The sequence below is a fragment of the Hyaena hyaena genome, unplaced genomic scaffold, assembly GCF_003009895.1.
Source record: "Hyaena hyaena isolate Hyena2069 unplaced genomic scaffold, ASM300989v1 scaffold_1050, whole genome shotgun sequence".
Classification (NCBI taxonomy): Eukaryota; Metazoa; Chordata; class Mammalia; order Carnivora; family Hyaenidae; genus Hyaena; species Hyaena hyaena.
In genome coordinates, this window is record NW_024081685.1 from 310,779 (window position 1) to 332,747 (window position 21,969).

At 39.8% G+C, this 21,969-nt stretch overlaps 1 protein-coding gene across 5 annotated transcripts in view; it reads right to left on the reverse strand.

Annotated features, from left to right (window-relative positions):
- The window catches only part of SPATS2L (spermatogenesis associated serine rich 2 like), a 165,342-nt gene that overhangs the window by 122,487 nt on the left and 20,886 nt on the right, over positions 1–21,969 (reverse strand). For 4 of the 5 annotated variants that reach the window (XM_039222067.1, XM_039222066.1, XM_039222065.1 and 1 more), the window contains exon 2: positions 21,641–21,688. The gene's annotated coding sequence lies outside the window, so the exon portion shown is untranslated. Of the gene's footprint in view, positions 1–21,640; positions 21,689–21,839; positions 21,845–21,969 lie in introns of those variants that run through there. The other variant, XM_039222063.1, reaches the window with a different exon arrangement.

Genomic DNA, 21,969 nt, shown 5'->3' on the forward strand with positions numbered 1-21,969 from the left:
CCAGGCCTCCCCAGCCATTGAGACACGGGTTTATTCTCTGAAAAGACTGAATTCAAGAAACAGAGGAGGCTTCAGACTTATTAGAGGGTAGTCTGAGGCACCAAGCTGGAGACAAGGGGCTTAGGAAGAAGTCTGGGCACTCACAGTGAGACCTTGGGCCCTTCTCTGACTCAACAGCTTAGGAAGGTGGTTGCTCTTAGACCTCCAGGCAAGAGATGTGGATTCAATTCATAGGGAATAGAGTGACTACAATAGGAAGACCTATAGATATTGACACTGGGGAGGGGCAGGTAGCTCCTAACAAACTGAATTTGCAGAAGGGAATGAATTCCTTTCCTTTAGTGGTTGGATGTGCCTGGCAATTAACAAGAGACCAGAAAGAGAGGTTTTGAGGTTAACGAATAGAGTCTAGTGGCTACAGTCATTATTTCCCCTGACCTGGGCATCAGAAACCTTGGCTTGAGGTCCTGTCTGTGTCACTGACTCTTCATGTGACCTCTGAGTCACCTTTCCTTTCTAGGCTTCAGTTTCTCATCGTTGGGTCCTGTAATTTTCAGATGCTCGCTCTTCCTAACAGGTCTAAGATGACAGACAGACAGAATGTCAGAGGTCTTTAACATGGCACCATCTGCAGCCTGAAGTTTCACTGACTTCTTGGAATCTTGCTCCCACAGCAGATGGCTGCCATTCTTAGATGTGATGCAGTGACACTATCCTTCCAGACAGGCTGTTATCAACACACTTGCATCCCAAGTACAGGACAGGACCCTAGGTACCTACAGTATGCTAATATCAGCTCTCCATTTTTCCACATCATCATTATTAAAAAAAAAAAAGAAAAAAAGTAAAAGCATCAGATAGGGCTGCCTGGGTGCCTCAGTCTGACTTTGGTTCAGGTCATGATCTCATTGTTCGTGAATTCAAGCCCCGCTTTGGGCTCTCTGCTGTCAGCACAGAGCCCACTTCAGATTCTGTCTCCCTCTCTCTCTCTGCCCTTCCCACACTCATGCTTTCTCTTCCTCTCTCATAAATAAATAAACATTAAAAAGAATTTTTTTTAAAAAAAAGCATCATTAGGTAGAGCCAACCCAAACTCAACTTCTTCACTCTCACACATTTTTTTTGCCTAATGAAACTCAAGAAAAAAAAGAGTAAAAATTTCAACACTCCTCCCTTTTTTTAAGGGTCAACTCTGAAAAAGGAACAATAGTTAACATTTACTAAACACTTAGATTTTTCTGAGGTACTGGCTAGAAGATTTACATGCCTTTTTCTCATTAGTTTCTGATGTATCTTCATTTTACAAATGAGGAAATCGAGGCTCCAAGAGCTGGAAATCGAGGCTCCAAGAGCTGGCGTGATCTACTGGTACACGTGGAGGGGCCAGAGTCAGGCCCGGGTCTCGCTCTCACTGAATCCATACTCTTGTTCCTACTATCTTCAACCCAGATAGCCAGTCTCCCGGCCGCGTCAAGAAAACCTTCTGCGTTCTACTCTCCAATGACATTTCCTGTGACTTCAAAGGATTGACATGATCAGCCCTTCTGCTGAAAAGCTAGGAGGCATTCTGAAAAATCAATACTGGCTTCTGCAAGAAGCAGCCTTGCCCAAAGCTAATTGAAAGCCATCTGAACATTTTCAGAACTGTGTCCATAATCATCTGTCTTGTTGCATACCATGTCCCAACATGCAACTACAGTAAATCACTTCAAAATCACTTCTGCATGTTCACTCATACAAAACAGAAGCCCACAATATTTTTTGTCATTGCCCTGTAGCTCCTCCATCTAAACTCAGAGCACTGGTATTATGGTTACATAATAGACAGCTTGCTGACATTACTGTTTTAAAGTACCACTTTTTCAGGGTTTATCACAAGTCATTTTAAATTCCATTTAGCTCTAACTTGTTATACAACTTTATGTTCGGAAACAATGTCCTCTGCTGTATTGACAAGCTATACTAGAAAATATAGTTGTTTGGGGTTTAAAAACATCTTTCACTAAACTTTGATTCTACCCTTGTAACAGGGCCATATATAGGGTGCTAATGAGAAATGGAGGTTAGATGGCTTATTGCAAGACATTAATCTGGAAAGTTAAAGACAGATGTTTTGATATCTAATCTGGATTAATGGCGTGGCCTTGAGACTTCAATGTCATTTACCATAAATGAATCTGATGGCCAAATCACTATTTGCTGTTAACTTTGATGAGTTTACCGCATTATTAGAGGCTATAATAACTCAGAGAAGAAACTGGCAAACGTGGTAGGGTGGATACTTGTGCTTTGATCATCCAGTATCTATCCATTCCCACAGCCGCTCTAGTTTGCTGTGGAGGACTCAGCGAAGCTACCTCCAGAATGGGGCCAGGGGCCAGGGGCTGGGGAGAGATGGCCCAGGATGAACCCAATAGCACATCATTCTGTGTGTCTCAGTCATGGCTTTGCTGTAACCTCCAACAGGCAATCAGGCCAAGGAGAAGCAAATCTGGAGCTGCGTTTGCACTATTAGGAAACTGGACTTTCTCTTTGCTAGGTTTGAATGAAGACGATAATGGGACTAAAGCTGCCTTAGCCATCTTGTGAACATGTGGAACTCAGAGAAGAGCCAACACAGAGGGAAGTAGAGGAAGCAGAGACAAGAAATGCACAGCCCAGGCAACTGTTGCTGAAGAGGTTTCCTGGAAATCCCATCTAAACATTTCTCTGTTGGCCACCCCTAAGTGCAGCAGGCTGGGAAATGCAGTCTTTTGGCTGGGCACATTGCCCCCTTGAATCAAATCAGGGTGTGTTAACTAAGGAAGAAAGAAAGAACCGGTATTGAGTAGGTAGTTCCCAGTCTCTTCTGTGGCCTATTTAGGCTGGGTTTTCTGTGCTTACTGCAGAAAACAGGTCTCTTATATATAAGGGTTAAGGAGCTATTATGTTTTTCAGACTCTACAAATTAGACATCAAGCTAAAACACACAAGTAAAGGGGCGCCTGGGCAGCTCAGTCGGTTGGGCGTCCGACTTTGGCTCAGGTCATGATCTCATGGTTTGTGGGTTTGAGCCCCGCATTGGGCTCTGTGCTGACAGCTTAGAACCTGGAGCCTGCTTCAGTTTCTGTATATCCCTCTCTTTCTGACCCTCTCCTGCTCACGCTGTGTCATTCTCTCTCTCTCTCAGAAATAAATAAAACATTAAAAAAAATAAAACACACAAGCAAAATCTTTGATTTGTAAATCTTTCATTACAGTAACCTGATTTTTCTTTTATCAATAGGTTCATTTGAAACTGTTGCTCAATTTTAAAACATTCTATGTACAATTAAAGTTCACGACTGGCACACATGTGCAGCAGCCCAATTTTTCATATTCAATGTAGATACTGAAAAAATGTTGCTAAATATATCATATATCCTAATTTTTTCTTAAATTATAGGGATAAATCATACTACATATTTATGAGTCCACTGTCTCAAGGCAGGAATTTTTCTGTTTCAAATTATGTCTTAGACTTCGATAGGTTAGAAATGATAACAAATGTAGGAATGTTTGAATTGACATTTAGTTCTCAGGGGATAGCTTTTAAAACTGGAGAATAATGAAAGTGGCTGCTTTTAAGAATTTTTTTCACTAGTCACAAACACATATCATACATTAGAGGATATGGAGAATGCCAAAATGAGATTCTCCCTGAAATCATGTAGTGTGGCATGAGAAAAGGAAGATAAACAAGGAAACAATGGTTTATTGCACCAGAAGAGATAAGAGGCAGGGGAGTCACAGGGCTGGATTGTTAACAGAAGCTCTGTCTTCAGTCTTGAGTTATGTAGACAACAATAAATGGCCCTTGTAGACCATTTTCATACAGTCTCAGAGCTGAAAGGAAGCCTGAAAACCACTGAATTCAGCCCACTCACTATACAGACAAAAATGTGGACCTAAAGAGACTGGGCCATCTCTCTAATTTTTTACAAGTTCATGCCAGAGCCAGAGTCAAAACAAAGGTTTCCAACCCTGTGGCACAACACTCTTTCCGCTACCTTCCATTTCAGAAGATACAGAATGAGGAAGCCCACCCACCAAAGGCGTACTGTAATTTACCTCTATGTTTACTGTGAACTTGTTCTCAAATTATACCTATTTTATTTTATTTTTTTAAATTTAAAAAAATTTTTAATTTATTTTTGAGAGAGAAACAGTAACAGCCTGAGCAGGAGAGGATTGGAGAGAGAGGGAGACACAGAATTAGACGCAGGCTCCAGGCTCTGAGCTAACTGCAGCACAGAGCCTGATGAGGGGCTCGAACCCATGAACCGTGAGATCATGACCTGAGCCAAAGTCGGATGCTTAACCAACTGAGCCACCAAAGCGCCCCTATACTCTTATTTTAAAGTTTATTTATTTTGAGAGAGAAAGCACACATGCAAGCTGGAGAGGGGCAGAAAGAGAGAGAGAAAGAGAGAGAGAGAGCGAATCACAAGTAGGTTCTGGGCTGTGAGTGCAGAGCCCAACATGGGGGTCAATCCCACAAACCCATGAGATCATGTCCTGAGTTGATAACAAGAGTCAGACGCTCAACCAACTAAGCCACCCAAGCGCCCCTGAAATTATACTTTTAAAGGTAGGAGAATATTGAATATAATACCATGACATCTGCCAAGAGTGATACATAAGTAAAAATATATTATATTGCCCATCCCTGAACTAAACTGGGCCCTGGAGGTATGGACCAACAGAGACTTCCATGATACCAAAGGAAGAGGCTCAGAGGTCGTCAGGGTTTAACAGCTGGTGGAAGTTTTATTTTATAATGGAAGTGAGTTCTTTGCCACTGTCTGCTTCAACTGCTTCCCACCCACTGCCAGAGTTTCTCTGGAACACAGCAGTTCTCAGCTATGTGGCGCTCACCATAAGCTTTCTGCAACAGTTTAAAACTAGGGTAATCAACAGGTGATGGAAAAACTGTGTTTTGAAGGTCTCCCTTCAAAAGAGCAGAAAATAGACATCAGAGATAAATTTGCAGAGCGGGTTAATTTGTGTACTATAAATAATAAGATGAATCCTTATTAATATACTTTCATCACTCAGCAACTTGTAAATTCAAGAAATGCAGGAAGTTCCCAGCTTAGCAGTTTCTCTGCATTAGCCTAAAAAGTATAGACTTGGGCTCTGGAAGTAGGAAGAAACCCCAGATCTGGCCTAATAAGTTGAGTTCCTTCATTTTGCAGAGATTCAGAAAAAAGCTCATAATGTCTCCTAAATCAGGTGTATCAAAGAGCAATTACTGTTCTTAAATCATGGCACACATATTCAGTTGAAATGTGTTTACAAATAAATTCAGCTGAAACACATCACATGAAGTCTCTAGTTATCCACAATCAGTCATTTTCATATGGTTTGGCTCACATACTTTCCTTTCTTCAATTAAAAATAAACTTTGTTGGTCCTTTCTTGTTATAAAAGCAGTATATGTTTAGAGTAGGAAAATTAAAGACCCAGATAAACAAAAAAGGAGAACATTTTAAATGCCCGTGATCATACCACCCAGAGAACCACTTAAAAAAACCCTTAAATATATTTCCGGGTCATTTTCTAAGAATACATCTATACATTAACAAAAATGTGATCACACTGGGCATACTTATTTTTTTAGAACATGATTTTAACAATATAGAATGAACATCTTCTCATTATCAACACTTAACTACAACATTATCTACAGTAACTGAATAGTATTTCACTCTGACTGTATAACATAATATTTTTAACTAATCTGTTTGGCACATGTAAGCAATTTCTTATTTACCCTATTAAAAACAATGATGTGATTAACATCTTTGTGGCTAAAACCTTTGCACATATCCTTAGTTAATTCCTCAGCATAAATTCCTAGAGATAAAATTTCTCTGATGAAACAGTGAACACATTTTAAAGGATTAAAAGATCCTTTTAATCCTGCCAGCCTGGCTGGCTCAGTCAGTAGAGTCTATGACTCTTGATCTTGGGTTTGTGAGTTTGAGCCCCATGTGTGGCATAAAGTTTACTAAAATTTAAAAAAATAAATAAAGGATAAAAAATACATATTGCCCAACTACCCTCTGCAAAGGGACTCACACGATTTAGTTTACTTGAGTTACCTCCATATCAAGTTTTTTTGGTCACTTCAGCACTTTGTGAAGAGAAATTATAGGTACACTTGGGTTGGTCAAATGTGATAGATGTGCTTATAATTTGGATGAATGTTAACTACAGACACTTTAATCAATTAGATTATTTTATACCAGAAGCTCCCTATTTATACACCTCCAGCCATGGTTAACTTCTACATTTCATTTTGACTCTTTCTTCGGGATTTGGTGCCTTTTCCCCCTTCCCTGTGTTAAGTAAGTCTTTTTATAAACTTAAAAATATTCTTTAAGAGATTCTAGACAGTTAGTCCCTGGCAACATTCTTGTAGTGCTCTGATTACATGCATCGGCTAAAAAATCTATCATCCAAGCTATGCTCCCAATTAGATGCCAGAACCAGTTTCCAGTCTGACATTTTAATGAAATGATAGAAATGACATCTGAAGTTCAGGAGGAATCAACAAGTACCTGTACGACTAGAGAGAGGAAGTGGAATGTGTTGTCAGACTACACATTTTTTTAAAGTTTTTTTATTTATTCCTTTTTATTCCACCTGATTCTAAAAAGGACTTAAAGCAGCTTTTCTTTCTAAACGTGTTTTCTAAATTGGACATTTTCACATCACTGAGGCTGCCAACTTCTTTCCTAACATAAGGATATTCTTCTATCATAACTGCTTGCTATATTTGGAGACTGAATGACAGAGATATTGTTCTTATCCAGAAAAGAGGAAAAAAATAACTCATTACAATCATGAATCCTGCCTGGAAGACTCCCTGAAACAAAGTGATCCTTGGTATGCAATACCAGTCCCACTAAAAAGCAAACAAACAAACAAAGAAAAACCAGGAATAACTCAATATCTAAGATGCACAAAAGCTTCAAAGAATCACAAAAAGTCAGGCCCCTGGGCTATTCATTCCCCGCAAGGGACTGTAAGAATTCAGATCCCAACATTCTAATTTGTGAGAGAGCTGTGAGACCTAAAAATTCAGGAGGCTGACAGCAGGGAAAGCAGGCCCAGCATGAGAAGGAAGAGGAAGCTGCCATCCTCCCTAGAACAGTGGCACAGAAACCCCCATCTGCAATAGGGCTTGTCATTCCCAATCTCCTCTTCCATTTTCTTCCCTGGTCCTCCTCTCCCAGCACCACCCATCATGTCTCTCTGGGGTCTAGCTCTGTTTCTCTGTCCTACATTTTGAAGCTTTTCTAAATCCTCATCTTTGCTCTTAATTTCCACTAACTTAAACCTTGTCCAACATCTCTTCTGTTTCACCAGCCCATGCTAGCAGTAAGAGACAAGGTCCCAGAGTCTGTAATTATACACTCAAGGACACTTAATGATAAGTCACCAGTACATGGTGAACAGAGACTTGAAAGAAAGTTGATTTTGCATGATTTAGGGGAAAAAAATAAAAGGGTGTTAAGGGCTACATTAATCGGGGAGAGTTGCAGTGAACAAGTGTCACTGAAACTCCTTGGCATGTTAAAAGTGCTAGGCTGAGTTTGCCTATGCTCTAAATATTTCCAAATGCCACCATTTTGGAAGGAAAAAAAAAATCTTTTTCATTGTGAAATCTGAGGTTTGCTGAAATTTCAAAAAAAAACCTTAAGAAAAACATGCAGTTTTTCATCTGAGCCAGCAGTATATTCAAGGTACAAGGGCCACAGTCAACAATAAGACCCACCCAACTAACAGAAAATATCAACAGTTGACCCAAACTTAAACCTCATGTTGTAGCTCTTCACAACATGGGGAGGCCTTTCAAATAGCTATTTTATTTGATCCTCCCCACAATTTAGTAAGGTAGGTGTTATTATTCCCATTTCAGAGATGAGGACACTTAAGCTCCCCAAGGTTACATGACTACTCAGGTAGTTTCCTCAGTGACTGAGAACATGGATACTGAAGCAAGACCACTTAGGTTCAAGTCCAGGCCCTGCTCACCATTAATTAAGGGACCTTGAGGAACCTACCTTCACCGGGCCTCAGTGTCTACGTCATCAAAATACAGACAAATGACAATACTACAGGACTGTTTTGAGAATTAATCAAGTTAATCATTAAAGCAGTTATAAAATTAGAAAGACAGTCTGGCTTACAGTAAGCATTTAAAAAATGTTTGGAAGACTCAACTCCCAGAGCTAAATATTATAAGGCCAAATGAGGTATCCTTATTTTTAACAATTACATTGCTTCTATGATTCATAATTTTATCAGTAGAGAAATTAGCTATTTCTCACAAAAGGAAAATACATATTAAAAGGAAACCTTGAATTGGATATAATGAGTCAAAAAGGAAGAAAAGGGCAAAAGTTCAAGTGTGGTTTCTTGAAAGAACCCCATTAATTTCTGTTTCCAGAAAAATAATGTACACGATTTAGGTATTTTCAGTCATTTTCGAGCACAATGAAAGGTCAGGCTAAATGGAAGTAATATTTGTGTAGCCCATGGTGACTGTCAGGGAGTCTGTTTCCCATGGCCTGGCCCTTGACGTGGACAATGAAGCATTTCTCTGGGCGAGCGCTGAGGAGAAAGGGCTGTGCCCCCTCCCCCACCCCAGCCCTCCTGTCTCCCTGGGCACCCACTCCACGTGAGCGTTCTGTGAAGGGAGCAGAACAAAGATGCAGCTGGCAACTCTGGAGCGCTGTGGAAAAGAGCAACTTCCCTCAGCGAAGAGGGCAGTGGGGAATCAGCGGAGGGATACCACCAGGACACACACATATTCTTGTTTGTAGTTTCCTGTGGCCATGGGGTACGGGGGCGAGGGGGGGCGGGGAGAAGAGGCTGAAGTACAGAGAAAGTGGTGTTGGGAGGCTAGGAAGGGACAGAGAGAACAACCAATACACAGGGCTGTCAGACCAAAACCATAGGCGGCTGGAGTAACTGTGAAAAAAGAACCAGCCTGCAGATCATAGCAAAGCAGCAAAGAGAGTATTCTGGCAGAGAGGTTCTGGAAAAATGGACTTGTCAGAGGACCATGAGAGGAGGTACCTAAGACCAGGTATGAGTGACTGCTCAGTCTTTTTCTTGTCCACGGGAGGGACTGGGAGATGGCCACGGTGGGGTTCTGAGCCATCATCTATAGACTGCAGATGTGAAGTAGGCTCATGTTCCTTCCTAGAAATTCCTTCTCAATTCCTGCACTGCCTTCTAAAGCAACATACGAAGCGTGCTTCTAGGGGCACAAGTGTGGACCAGGGGTTCAAAAGTCAAGTGGAGTGTAAAGGAACCAAGTTAAGGAACTCAAGGTATCTCTGAGATAAGAGTTACATGTGAAGGGGTGCCTGGGCGGCTCAGTCAGTTAAGTGTCCTACTTCGGTTCAGGTCATGTTCTCACAGTCCATGAGTTTGAGCCCTATGTCAGGATCTGTGCTGACAGCTCAGAGCCAGCTTGGGATTCTCCCTCTCTCCTGCTCACTCACACACTCTCTCTCTCTCAAAAACAAATATACATTTAAAAAAAAGGATTACATGTGAAAAAAAGGAAATATCACTTGAAACAAGAACATACTGAGCATTAAAACACGCAGTTACAGACTGCTGTTCAGCCCAGAAGTTCTGCGTGTCACAAGTGTAAAAAAGAACAATAGCATATTACATTTGTATAGTACTTTAAAGTTTATAAAGAATTTTAATACAAGTGATCTGTCCCACATGGATATTTTTTATGCCCCAACAAGACACATTCTTCACATTATAAGAGCCCCTAGCAATTGACTCTATGTTACTGCAAACATTTTTTTAAGTCTATAAATACTACTCATAGAACTTTATCTATAAATATCATACATAAAAGCCAAATGGTGGGTTTTAGGTACTGACTCTATTCCAAAACATCTACTACTTTTCCAGAATGACTAGTTAAATATAATTTACATTAACTGAACTAGGTGTAAACACTGCAATACTCTGCATAGACCATTAAGCATATCTCATTAAGAAGTTTCTGGATTTCCAAACCCTCAGACATTCTAAGGGGGTACTATAGAGGAGTAATTATTTTTAAAAGAATATATTAAAAGATATCCCTCAAGGGTCTTTAAAAACAGCTCTTAATAGCATCAACAGGAAGCATGCTATAAGGTTATGAAGAATGGTAGAATAAAAATGATTGTGGCCTATTTCCATAAAGAAGCAGGGAGAAAAGAAAATAAGCTAAAATTACTTCGGCTTGCTGAGTTAAAATGAACTGTTATGTCATTAGGCGAGTGTCTTATTTACTCTTTGCCCTATATACAATAATAACATGTGTTGTTGAGAGTCAAGAGTTCACATTAGCATTTTTTAATTTAGGAAAAAGGGGAAATTGTAAACCCTAAGGAACAGTTTTCCAGTTGACATAGTTCAGCATGCCTGGAGGGTGATGTGTACTTTGTACCCAAATCTTTATTAAACGTTCTGTCCTTGAGATACAAAGATAACACTTCTGACCTACAGTCAGCAGAGCATTCACTTTTTTTTCCTTCAGCTTTGATGATAAATTTGTGCTGATCTACCTTCTTTTGGTCATCTGGTTTCCTATGTGACAGGCATCATATGTTTGGGGAGGCAGCAGCCTGGATTTGGGAGAGAAGTTGCAGCTTGGAGAAGGGAAGTGAAGCAGAGATCTAACCCTTGGCCTTGGCACCAGGTGCTATTCAACTGACGTGTTAAAGCAAATTTCTATAAAGTAGAAATGCATATTGTCAGTATGGTAAGAACCCTGCAAATCTATTTACATTAAGAAATGCTGTTCAGCTGAAGCTTTTCTTTGGGTATGTTAACTTCTGGAGTAAATTAAGCCTTCTGTATCAATTCCTTCTGTACCACTGAATTTTTACATCACTCTAGGTTTTGGTTTCTCCAATCCCTTAGTCCCAATCATTCGTCCTGTTTAGGGGTTTGGTGGCCCTTATCACTAGCTGTAATAACTGTGTATTCACTTGGTTACCTGTGTCTTTACCGTCTGGCTCCTCAACTAGAATATTAGCTCTGTGTCATAGAAGATCCCAACCTACTAAAGCTGGGTACTGATTCCTTGATCAGAGTTTATTTGGCCTGGAGTATATCTGGCCCAATATATAATTCATCAATATACAGATCACAGAGAGAAGTGCCTGAATATATTCCTTCTTTCAGCAAATACTAATTGAACATCCCTATGTACCAACAATGGGCATAGCACTGGGCATACGGGTGAATGGAACTTACACTCAGACAGCCAGTGGTCTATTATAGGTCTGGCTGAATATATCATGAGTTATCTTGCTAAATCTTTGAGCAGACCATAGAGAAAAAAGAAGGAAAGAGGACATCAGCTCGTTAATCAGAGTGCAAGCTCACAGAGGACAAAGGCGCATCTCTCCTACTTCTTTAATTTAATCTCCCTGAACTCTTGGTTGCTCTAGGTAAGCAACACATGTCTTCTTATTTGGCTGCCAGAGCCCTCTTCAAGATCTCCTTTCAGAAAGCTTTGTGAAAGTCCTATAAACAATTCTGCTATTCCGGAAAATGTTAATGCTCAAGGTACCCCTTTGAAAGAAAAGGAAAATTCCTTTGAGATTTTTTTCCCCCTCAGTAACAAGGAATGCAATTAGGCCTATACTTGGCACTTTGTCAGTCCCCAGAGCCAAGAGATCTCAGGGTTAGGAGAACAAAGCTACCAAGATGCTTTTGCTATTGACTATGGCTAACGCAAAGTTCAAGGGTTAAAGCCTAAGAATGTTTTACCCCTTGACTTGAATTTCCCATGTAAGTAGCTTCCAAATACCAAAGCTTAGAGGAACCAGAAGACAACAATCTTTTCCATTACTTTATTGAGAAATTATGTATGCTATGATTTATTGCTAATGCTGGACTTCCAAAGCAGTAGACAGGACACCTGCAAACTTCTGGGCAGCAGCTGCCAATACAAGTTTAACATTTCATGGCTCAGCACTTAAAATACGACGAATAATAAATCATCCCTGTAACCAGCATGAGGTACTTGGTTGGTAATGTATTGAGAGTTGGTAAAAAAGAATGAACTATAGATTATGTTGTAACTCAGCACTTTGGAAAATGGAGGCTAAGTAAAACGGTGATTGCTATTACGGTCTCTCTTTCTTCAGTGGTACGCTTTTTCTAAGAAAGAAATGTTTTTTTCAGAGGACTATGTCACTGTGTACTAATAATAAAAACCCTGGTGATTTCAGATGTATATATGTGCTTGAAAAACAAAGAATCTTAGAACTCTTTATAGCTTTATAGGGAATGACGCAAATGGAACAATACTCTATTTAGGTCTGGTCAGGGCAATATTTGAAAGTGTTGTTTAGGGGCACCTGGGTGGCTCAGTCGGTTAAGCGTCTGACTTTGGCCCAGGTGATGATCTCACAGTTCATGGGTTTGAGCCCCACGTCGGGCTCTGTGCTGACAGCTAGCTCAGAGCCTCGAGCCTATTTCAGATTCTGTGTCTTCCTCTCTCTCTGACCCTCCCCTGCTCATGCTGCCTTTCTCTCTCTCAGAAATAAATAAAACATTTTAAAAAAGTTAAAAAAAAGAAAGTGTTGTTTAACTTGTTTTGGAAGATATTCATCACTTTTTCAGGCATATATTTTTATCATTTCCATTCTTGAAATATAGCAAATAGTTGCTTAACTCTGGCATAACAAATGCTACTTATGAAATGCCGGTCTGGTGTAAGGAATGGCTGTAAACATCCTGTTTAGGAATGGCTGTGATATATTCAAATATATTTTAATAGGTTCCCAAGAGAAAAAAGTTACAGTCCTTCAGTAGTGTGACAACTTGCTGTTAGTACATAGACTCTGTGCACCTTTCTTACATTTTTCCACTTTGGCATAAAATTCCAGGGCAAGTCAGGCTGTCAGTGAAGAGAATATCAGCATTAGGAATGATAAGGTGGATTTAATACCTTCTTTCTAACAAGAGGTCAAGCAGTAGCTAAAGGGAGACATGGAGTCAAACCCTGGAAAAGCAGCCTAAGCAGAAGGATGCCCCTTAGGACCTAGGCATAAATTACCACATCAATGAAAGTGAGTTCAAGGTCAGTGTCCACCCAAAGAAGAACAAGAGAAGCAGCCCAGGCTTAATAAGGTGTGTTGACATTCCATACTTATACTTGATTCTCTTTATATAAATTCCTTAAAGAAAGTTGGGTCGCCAAGCAATTATTGAAACACTACTACCAATTGTAGGTGGAAGCTCACTGGGATCCCTGATTGTCTCTTCTTTTTTTAGGAAAAAATTTTTAAGTTTACTTATTTTGAGAGACAGAGAGAACAAGCACGCAAGCTGAAATCAAGGGTCAGGTGCTTAACTGACTGAGCCACTCTGGCACCCCAGGGATCCCTGATTTTCTTAGATGGCTCAGGGCATGTGGGACTAGACTTCCTGGGAATGCTGTCTATACTAGGTGACGCTGTCCCCTCACCCAAGGATGACTGCTCAAAAGTGACCAGTCAAACTAAATTGGATGAATTAGATTCTCTCTTCCAAGGGCCTCAAACCTGAAAGGGTGAAACAGAGAGTAGAGGTCATTAGTGCTTGGTCACATTAACAACATCTTAGAGAAGAAGAACAAGAACCTTATGCTGTGATTACCAGAGCTTCCTTGGTCGTGACCCTTCATGTAGTTTCATGGTTCCTCCCTCCCTTCAAATCTATGAGATACCCCAGGATGCTTCCAATAAACGATATTAAAATAATCGGGAATTTTGTTTAAGCTAGTCAGTCAGTTTCTGTAGCTTCCAATCAAAGAATCTTGCCAGTTTAAGGACATCAGCACTTTAATAAAAAGTTACATTTCATTAAAGGAGAAGTATAAGAGACATGATCATCATTGGTCCCATTTGCAGGAAACTCTACATTTTACAGATGCTCTTGTATGTGATCTCTGTAAGGGTTGGAGAAGGGCTGCTGTTATCACCCTCATAACAGAGAAAAGGCAATGCAGCTCAGAGAGGGTAGTGCCTACATGCTGTGGCCTGGCTGCTGGCAAGACGCAGAACCAGGCTTAGAAGCCATGTCTACTGAGTGCTGGTAGTGCCCTCCCATTGCAAGCCATGACTCACATGCCATCTAGCACTTTCTATTACTTTTGCTATGGGAAAGCCTACTTGACGGTAATCAACTTTTTTTTTTTTTTTTAAACATACAAAGCCTTAATTAAGCAGATATTTTAGGGGAGCCTAGGTGGCTCAATCGGTTAAGCATCTGACTCTTGGTTTTGGCCCAGGTCATGATCTCACAGTTCATGAGTTTCAGCCCCACATCAGGCTGTGCACTGACAGCATGGAGCCTGCCTGGGATTCTCTCTCTCCCTCTCCTCCACTCTCTCTCTCAAAAAATAAACTTAAAAAAGTTTTTAAAAAGGATATGTTTATACATAGAATATATATAAGCAAAACTGAAAAACAGAACTATTCTGAGAGAGAGAGAGGGAGAGAGAGAGAGAGTGTATGTGTGTGTGTATCTTTTTAGCTCTTCAACTCCAACTCAGGCTTGAGAAAAGTTTTAATAAAGTAAAATATATAAGCTATTGCCTTGGTGTTGATATTTGCCAACAAAAAAACATTAGGCCTGGAGCACCTGGATGGCTTAGTCGGTTGACCATGATCTCAGTTTGTGGATTTGAGCCCCGCCTCAGGATTTGTGCTGACAGCATGGAGTTTGCTTCGGATTCTCTGTCTCCCTCTCTCTGTCCCCACCCCCACTTACACTCATTCTCTCTCAAAGATAAATAAATAAACATTTTAAAAAACACCATTAGGGGCACCTGCGTGGCTCAGTCAGTTAAGCATCTGACTCAGGTCATGATCTCACAATTTGTGGGTTCAAGCACTGCGTTGGGCTCTGTGCTGACAGCTCAGAGCTTGGGGCCTGCTGCAGATTCTGTGTCTCCCTCTCTCTCTGCCCCTCCCCTGCTCAGGGTCTGTCTCTTTGTCTCTCAAAAACAAACAAACATTAAAAAAAAAACCAATACCATCAGGCCTGAGAGGTGCCTCCTTATGGGTAGCAAGCGTACCATCTTCCACATATTTTAACCATTAGCAGGGACTGTCCTTTGAACTACATGGCAGTGGTGTTCAAGATGTTCTTTTTTTTTTTTTTTTTTATTTCTAGGAGAGAGAGAGACAGACAGCATGAGCAGGGGAGGGTCAGAGAGAGAGGGAGTCACAGACTGAAACAGGCTCCAGGCTCTGAGCTGGCAGTCAGCACAGAGCCCGACGCGGGGCTCGAACCCACGAACCGCGAGATCATGACCTAAGCGAAAGTCGGACGCTTAACCGACTAAGCCACCCAGGCGCCCCAAGATGTTCTTAACATTATCTCCAAATGTGTGTGATTGTTTATTTACGATTCATACACATGTATCATTATATTAACACATTATATACCTTATAAATATGAACAAAATAGAAAAGAAGGACAGATTTTGCTAATCATGATTATCTCAAGGTAAATACAAACAGGACAAAGTTGATCAATTAACCACAGTAAACATAAATCCACATGTCTTCTAGGTAATTTAGAATTTTCGTGGCTAGACCCTTAGATCTTATTAGATGGTCACAGTCATTACTTCATAATGTGGCTGACAGAGTTCATGCTAAACTCTGTCATTTTCTTGTTGCCTGCAAAATGAAAATTGTCTTCCACTTATGGAAATTCTTTACAGAATCTTTTAAAGATTCTGTTAGATTGTGAGGGTTTGTTAAAACTAAAATATGGAATTTGTAACTCCAGTTAAACAGGCATGATAGTTCACAAAACAACCCAAGTAGAGGAACCCCAGAAGGGAAGTAGCCGTGAAGGGGGTGGCCTCGCCTCACTCTCTCCAGGTGATAACTGATCACCTGACATGTGATCAGTATCTGACATGTGATCGCCCACGGACGATGCCAGTGTCAGTACAGTCACCATCAGTTATCATAATGCTTCATGAAAATTAAATGAATGTAAATGAAAGTTCTTATCAATTTCTTTTCCACCCAAATGATTCTTCTCAAGAGCTCCCCAGGGTGTATATCCCACCTGGAGGCCACTTTGCCCTGCAACAAAGCAATAGTTTACTTCTAGAGCAACTCAACAATCACAGGAATCTCTACGCCTAAAACTATGCAGGACAAGGACAAACCAACTCAGGCCACAAAGGAAGTTAGTTAGCATTTAAAAAAAAACTTTTACAATTATGAACTATAACTCACAACTAGAAAAGCACATAAAACATGAATGTTTGGTACAATGTGCTGTATATTATAATTACCAAACCAGTCAAAAAACAAGACCTTGCTAGGACCCTGCAAGTTCTCCAGGTCCTTTCTCTTCCCTAGCACACCCTCCCTGAAGAGGTAACCACTATCCTCATTCTTTTAGTAATAAACTCCTTGCTTCTCTTTATAATTGTAGCTACTTATGTATGTACCCCTTAGCAATAGAGTTTAGTTTCTTCTGTTTTCACACTTCATATAAATAGAATAAGATTGTTATATATTCTTTTGTATCTTCTTCCTTTCAACATCCTGTCTATAAGATATTTCTGTGTTACTGTGTATAGCTCTAGTTTATTCTTTTTTACTGATGTGTAGCTTTCCATCTTATGATCACATCTGCAATTTATTCAGCCATTCTGCTACTTAAAGGTATTTTGGATGTTTCTAATTTGAGATGAATACAAACAATGCTACTAGGGGCATTTTATACCTGTCTCTGGATTCACATGGGTATACATTTCTCTAGAATACATGTATACATGCACATGCATCTATGTACAAGTGGAATTGCTGGATCCTAACATAGTTAAAAAGCTTAATCATAGTCCCTGATTTCAAACTATACTACAAAAACTACAGTCATCAAAACCGTATGGCATTGGTACAAAAAACAGACAGATCAATAGGACAGACTTGAGAGCCCAGAAATAAACCTACACATTTATGGACAATTTGTTTATGACAAAGAAGCCAAGAACATACAATGGATAAAGGACAGTCTCTTCAATAAATGGTTTTGGGAAAATTGGACAGCCTCATTTAAAAGAGTGAAGCCAGATCACTCTCTTAAGCCATACACAAAAATTAATTCAAAATGGATTAAAGACTCGAATGTAGTACCTGAAACCATAAAATTTCTAAAAGAAAACACAGTGGTAAGTTCCTTGACATCAGTATTAGTGACATCTTTGTGGACCTGACTCCAAAGGCAATGGAAACAAAAGCAAAAATAAATGGGACTACATCCAAGTAAAAAGCTTCTGTGCAGGGGCGCCTGGGTGGCTCAGTTGGTTAAGTGTCCGACTTTGGCTCGGGTCATGATCTCATGGTTCGTGGGTTCGAGCCCCGCACTGGGCTCTGTGCTAACAGCTGAGAGCCTGGAGCCTGTTTCGGATTCTGTGTCTCCCTCTCTCTGACCCTCCCCTGCTCAAGCTGTGTGTGTGTGTCTCTCTCTCTCTCTCTCTCTCAAAAATAAACAAAACATTAAAAAAAGAAAAGCTTCTGTGCAGCAAAGAAAACCATTATCTAAATGAAAAGGCTGCATACGGAATGGGAGAAGATAATTGCAAACCATATATCCAATAAGGGGTTAATATCCAAAATACATGATGAACTTACGTAACTCAACAACAACAAAAACCAAACTCTATTAAAAAAAATGGGGGATCTGAATAGAGATTTCTCCAAAAAAGACATACATATATATAGCCAAGAGGTACATGAAAAGATGCTCAATATCACTAATTATCAGGGAAATGAATTTCAAAAAAACAACAAGTGTTGGAGAGGATATAGAGAAAAGGGAACGCTTGCATACTGTTGGTAGGATTGTAAATTGGTTCTTCAAACAATTAAATAGAACTATCATATGACCCAGCTATTCCACTTCTGTGTATTTACCCAAAGAATACAAATATACTAATTAAAAAAGATAAATGCACTTTTATATTAACTGCAGCATTATTTATAATAGCCAAGATATAGAAACAACTTATGTGTCCATGAATGAATGGATAGAAAAGATGTGGTCTATTCACAAAATGGAATGCTATTCTGACATAAAAAGAATGAAATCTAGCCATCTACGACAACATGGATGGACCTTGAAGTTATTATGCTAAGCAAAACAAGTCAGATGGAGAAAGAGAAATATCATATGACTTCACTCATATGTGGAAACTAAAAAAACAAAAACAGAAACAGAAGAAAAAAACAAACTAGACCAAAAACGAGCTTGCATATACAGAGAATAGACAAGTGGTTACCAGAGAGGAAGGAGATTGGGGTGGGTGAAATGATGATGAGGGTCAACTGTATGGTGATGGCCAGTAACTAGACTTGTGTCAGTCACTTTGTGGTGTATACATATGTCAAATGATAAACTGTACACCTGAAACTTTTATTTTGTTTTTTGAAACTTCTATTTAAAAAAAGAAAAGAAAACAGAGATCACTACAGCTTACCAAACAAAACCCATAAAACAAATAGACCAAAGGGAAGGTTAATTCTAGTGCATCTCTTGGAAATCAATTTTAATATTAACTAACTCTTTTGTAGTCATGATGAAAGTTCATTAAATTACTAGATTTATCTTTCCCTGGATTTTCACACTTGTACATTCATTAAATTTGAAACACGATATTAAATACATTTAACGCTGTTAAAAAATAGTTTGAAAATTTCCAATGAATTTATTGAGTCCAATTCTCTCAACCCCCCTTCTTACATATATATTTTATACATAATCATATTTTCCCTTTAAGTGAGGGCAAATACTGTATCTGTAAAAGGTTCATTCAAATTTTAAAGCAATTTTTACCAAAGGGGTTCAAGTAAACACTCATATTGATCAAACATGAAAAGCCAAAAATGTTAATTCTGTAGCCTAACTGAGGAATACAAATACTAGTAAGAGATGAATTCCAACTTTAGAGTCTCCAATGTTTCATAACTATCATGAATGATCTCCAAATGGAGTGCATAAACAGGACATGCTTAGGTGACAATATTATGGCACCAGCAAAATCAGCCTGCTCATCAGTCTCCCATTGTCTTATTGATCCTAAACACAGTAACTAACATTTGCTATAGTGCCAGGTACTTTCTGCATATTAGTTCATATACAATGCTATTTCAATCCTCAAAACAACCCTATGAGATAAGTACATAACCCTTTGTAATAGGTCCCCATCACAAAAGGAAGCAGAGACACAGAGAGGAAAGTAACCTGACCAAGGTCCATGGCTGTAAGTGGTTGAGTCAGTCATCAAAACCAAGCCCTCCTGGTGTTTCAGTCCAGACCCTACTATACTGTCTGGTAACATATTTATTCGTTTTGTTGTTGCCACCATTGGCCTCGTGATTAATTTGATAACACCAAGAACAGTACTCTAAGATCACAGCAAAATGTGTAAACCAATAGGAGGGTGGGGAAATCTATGTACATTTGTTTTGATTTATGAAAATTTTGTGAAAATGACTGTAACCAAGCAACTCTAACTCTGGGAGAGGTAATTAAGAAATGAATTAAGGGATTCAATGGATACCCAAATTAGTCATCAGAGCTCAAAGATCTGGAGTTCTGGTCTATATCCAGCTTTGGCACTTGCATCCAAAATAAACATGACCAGATAAGTACCACAAGCTCACAATTAAAATGGATTTATATGGCTTATGTGTCCACATGGGAGAGGCCTCTTCCTAATTGAATTCGGACACCTCTTCAGTTATTGTGGGCTTCATCTGCCATCTCCCTACTCTTTTGCAACTGTTGGCAATAGGATTATACGGAGGGAGAAATCATTTCAATCACTGATGTCTACAGAGCAAGCATAAAAAGATAAAAGAAAGGCCTTTGAACTGTAATTAGAAAATTCCTTAAGTGTGTTCATGTGACATATGTTTGAGACTATGACCAACTGGTGAGGCGAGTTACAGAATGGATGTCCAATGTCACCATTCTGGGATAAGCAGCCAGTAAAAGTAGTGTTCCAACATGCGATTAGAGTAATCTTTTGCAGGCCGAAACATTCTTGCTTTCCACCTCTAATATGATTAGTGACAGACAGCTGGAGGCATCTCATTCTCCTGACAAAAATATGATCAGAATTGTTTTCAATTGGTATATCTTTCCATCAAGCTGTTTGTTGCCTTCCAGCAAAATAATCAGAGTTTCTGATTATTTGGTATGTTCCAAGCAAACAGTAATTGATTGTGCCCTTGCTTGTCTGATGGGGAGAAGGCTGCCAAAATTTACGTAGTAACTCTTCAGCTGCCTTAACCCAAAGAAAAACTAAGCAGGGTGTGTACGTGTGTGTGTGTGTGAGAGAGAGAGAGAGAGGCGGGGTGGGGGGGGGGGGGAATCTAGCCAGTAGTTTCCATAATAATTCTCTTTGAACTAAAAACAGTGTTTTCCATGGTGATTCAGATTTCAAATATGAGGAAGTAAAATTATTCTATTCTACTCATGGAAAACTACCAACTCCCACCAATGTTAATGGTCCTTTTCAAAAAGTTATAGTCACCTTACTACTGAAGTTTCAGGGTTATAGAAGGAAAATCAAATTCAGATTAACATTCATGGAAATATTCAGGTGCAATAAGACCTCATTCATTTGGACTACTCAATTTAGAATCTACAGTCATTTGACAGTTGTCTGGACCAGTGATGATCTTTTCACAATGGCTTGCTAAGCAAATTAACTTAAATGAGCAAGATTGCTGGGGGAAAATAAAAATTCAGGTAAAGTATAGTGAATCAAAAATAACAACATGCTTCCTGTACAGCAAACACTTTAGATGAACCCATTAAAATATCAGTGACTGATAACCATAATAATTACCATTTAATTAAATGTCAACCTTCTATAGCTCACATTACCTACATGAGCTACAACTATCCCAACAACTCTGCAATATGTGTATAATTATCCTCATCTCAGAGAGGAGGAAACTGAGGCTCAGAGAAGCAGGTAACATGCAAAGACAATCACTAGGCAGCCAAAGCAGAATGCAAAGGCACGTTGTCTGGCTCAGAAGCCTGTGTCCTTTCACCCCAACTCAACACGGAGTAAGCACTGAAGTTTGCAAGTCAAACTTCTAGAGTCACTGCAGCAAGTTCTTCAACAACAACAACAGCAAAAATAGCAATCATGGCAAGGAGGGCTAGCCAGGCAGTCTGGCTCCAGAGCCTGCCACTCGTAGCCATAATTCCTTTCTACATCACAAGGGCATTTATAAAATGCCTTTTGGTACATTGAAATACTTTGCATGCATAAAACCACTCAGAAGAGATCCACAGAAATGCCGATGGAGGTGGAGAAGGGGGATGCAGGTGAGGTGGGAGTGCCTTGGTCCGCTACCCCTCCCCCATACCCCATGATGAGTGACTTCAGTGTACATATCTATAAACAAAAGCCAGTGTTGAGATCCTGAGAGGCTGATAAGGACGTGAGGAGGCTTCTGGGAGTCCGCTGCACGGCAGGGAAAGCTAGCTGTGGGCAACGGGGGAGAACACGGAGAAAGGAAGGAACATTTCTACTTACCCAAGAATCCAGAGATATTCTTGAAAGCAGCCTGCGTTTCGGAGTGCTCTAGGGAAAAAGTAAATTTGGGAGGTCAGATCTCACATTTAGCAGCCACTCCACCCATTTCCATCCCATCACAGCCAGGCACAGAATCTAGACTCAAGCAGACATGGAACTGGTCCTTACCTGTGACTTAATAGCTAGTAGAGAGAACAACCTCTCTGTGCCTCAGTTTACTCAACTGTAAGATGGGAAATAACAACAGTACCCTCCCTCATACTGTAATTCGTACCATGAATTCAAAACATAACACTACTATTTTCGTAAGTACAATAGCTAACATTTAA